The sequence below is a fragment of the Spermophilus citellus genome (genome assembly GCF_964194105.1).
Source record: "Spermophilus citellus genome assembly, chromosome: 16".
Taxonomy (NCBI): domain Eukaryota; kingdom Metazoa; phylum Chordata; class Mammalia; order Rodentia; family Sciuridae; genus Spermophilus; species Spermophilus citellus.
The window spans coordinates 52,314,469-52,317,582 of record NC_138196.1 but is presented as its reverse complement, the minus strand read 5'-3'; positions in this window follow the sequence as shown (position 1 = coordinate 52,317,582).

Genomic DNA, 3,114 nt, shown 5'->3' with positions numbered 1-3,114 from the left:
TTTTTCCCACCATCCTATCCAGATCCCTAATGTCTCCCTAATCCCCCCTCATCCCCAAATCTTCCTTGAGCCCCTTTCCAGTTGATATGCCCCAATCCCTGCCCTGGGCAAGTACCAATCTGATTTCTTTCACTGTAGTTAGTTTTTTTTTTTTTTTTGCTTGTTCTAAATCTTTGTTTAATGAAATCAGATAGTGTATACTTGTGTATCTGACTTCTTCCACTTAGTAAGATGCTTCTGAGATCCATCCATATAGTGTGAATTAGTAGTTGCTCTTTTTTTTTTTTTAGTGAATAAATTTCACTGTATGACTATACCTCAGTTTGTTTGTCCATTCACCCCAGAAAGACATTTGTATTGTATTATGAATAAAGGTGCTATGAATGCTTACGTACAAGTTTTTTTTTTCCCCAGATGTGTTTTTTCATTTCTCTAACATCTAGGAGTAGAAAAAATTTTTTTATTAGGTGTAAATGGACACGACACAATGCCTTTATTTTTATGTGGTGCTGAGGATCGAACCCGGGTCCCGCCCATGCTAGGGGAGTGCTCTACCACTGAGCCACAGTCCCAGCCCCATATCCTTAACTTTATAAAAAACAACTAAACTGAATTAGGTGTCTGATTTTGCATTCCTAATGAAAGCCAGTGAGAATCCTGGGATGGCGCTCTGGTTAGAGCACTGGTGAGAATCCCAGGATGATTTTAGTGCTAGCCTTCACCAAAGGCACTTATTTCTCCATGCTCACATACACTGGAGGTCTTTAACTCCCCTTTAAAAGAGTTGAAAGGCCAGTCTGGACAGACTCTGGGGTCTACTTTGCAACACCCAGAAACACTCTGGACATTTGACTTTGAAATTCTAGATTTTGAATCCCACACATTTTTCTCAAGCCTAATCCCACTTTTGGTCACCTATCAGGGATCCTTCCTTAAAGGAAAGCTAACACTGCTGGGTCTCCTTCAGAAGCTCAGCCTAAAAGAGATGTGAAGGTCATTTGGAGGGTCGAAGGTAGCAGAGAACTGTAGGCCAGCCAGATGTCAGTAGCCTGGGAAGGGGAGAATGACCAAGATAATTGTGTGGCTGTTTTACTCCTATAAACTTTGAGGAACTTTGTAAGTCACCCCGTTTCTTATGCTCATGGAGTCTATTAATATGAATACAACTTTTTCCTACTGTAAATGAGAAAAATGTTTTAATTCTTTTATATGAAAGAATTAATCCTCAATTCAATCAAGTCAACATCAAAGAATTTGAAGACAATTTTTTTTTTAACCAAAGCTGGGTTATAGTGGTCATTTCAGAAATTTAAAATTTTAAATGAAAAATGTCCTGACCCATTCACTTTGGCTAGTGTGTTTTCCATTTCCTAGCTGTTGCCCATTCATCAGACCACTTGTTAGAAATCCTAAACCATTAATATATCTCTCCTTTGATAACTAGGCCCAATCAACCCTTGGAAATCTCAGGCAAGACAGCACTACAGGAACTCATCCAGAGCAGGGGGCTGGATGAATTTGGTCCTGTTTGGGCTTTAATTTTCTCCTATTTAGATGGAGGGTATTTCCAAAATTACACCCTATGCCACTTGACATGTTCTTCTGGCTGCACAACATATTTACCATGTTCCCTGGGACACACAGACAAAGGACTTTGGAATGACAAAACATACTTCCTCCCGGGTGTGACATTTCCAGGAAGGATAACATTTTTCCCAGGATGTGGCATCTACAAAATTTTCCAAGATTGTGTAAAATATGTAAATGTGACACAAAGAAAATTCTGGTGAATTTTCTTAGCAAATCAACAGCTGAATCACAAGGCATCTATCAAGCATTACTCACCACTTATTAAGGATCAGCCCTCTCTTGGAGCTGGTATGAGTAAGCAGGCAGGACAGGACCAATTCCAAGGTGCCCATCCCCCATACCCCGTGTACATGCCCTGTATGACCACATCTGTGTTGCAGGAAGGACACATGTGACTGATGGGATTCCACTCTGCTGAGTAGCCAGGTCTTATGCCAAGAGCAAAGGATCTAATCAGTTAACTTGAATTAATCAAGAAGGAAGTTATTCCAAATGAACACCACCTGATCAGATGAGTGCTTTAGAAAAGCCCGGGCAGTCACAGACAGGAGGAGATAATTTGAAGTGAGAGCGCTCCTCCTTCTGACTTTGAGTAATGTTCTATGGAGGGGGCCCCATGGCAAGGGTGAGGGTGGCCTGCAGATGCTGAGAGAGGTCCTTGTCTGACAGCTAGAAAACAGGAACTTCAGTCCTACAACCACAAGGAACTGAATTCTACCAACAAAATTCTTGAGCTTGCAAACAATCTTTTTCCTAGTGAGATAAGAATATACCCACCTGGTACCTTGATATCAGCTTGGTGAGAAATATGAATCTTAACACTCCCCCCACCACCACCCTCAACACACACACACGAAGAAGGCACACCACCTCTTTTCTGAAGCATTAGAGCTAGGTTTTGGGGTATTAGCAATGGGTATAGGTATGTAACGGAGAGAATCTGAGGAGTCTCAGAAGAGAGGGAAACTCAGGACCAGTGAAGTTCTTGGCATATGTGATGGAAGAGAATTTCAGCATGAGCCAGACAAAGGCAAAGACAGAGGTTTCTTTAGGAAGCTAGATGATTACACATTCAAGGGAGAATGTAGCAATCTACATTCTTGAGAGTGAGAAGCGGCCCTGAGTTAGGCTGGGCGTCCAATATTTATAGGAGGACTATAACAGGGGCTGGACTGGAGGTGGATTCAGGGTAGAGCTGCACTTTCACACCAGTTTTCCTGGGCTTGTGTATTTCCCTCAAGTTTGCAACCTTGTTTTCTGTATCTCAATGGCTTGATTCTGCATTCCAATGGCTTCAGGGTGTTTCCTATAGATTCCTGTATTTCTCTCTCCTTATCCTGAATCCTAATCTCAGGTAGAACAAAAGGGAAAGATGAAGCCAAGGGATACATCCCAGGCAGGTTCCTTTCCCTCAGATCTTATTTCTTTCCTTTACTTATTCCAACACCCACTCACTTTGTACCACTGTATTAATAATCCTTTAAATTTTGTTATAATGAAATATCTGAGGCTCGGCACTTTATA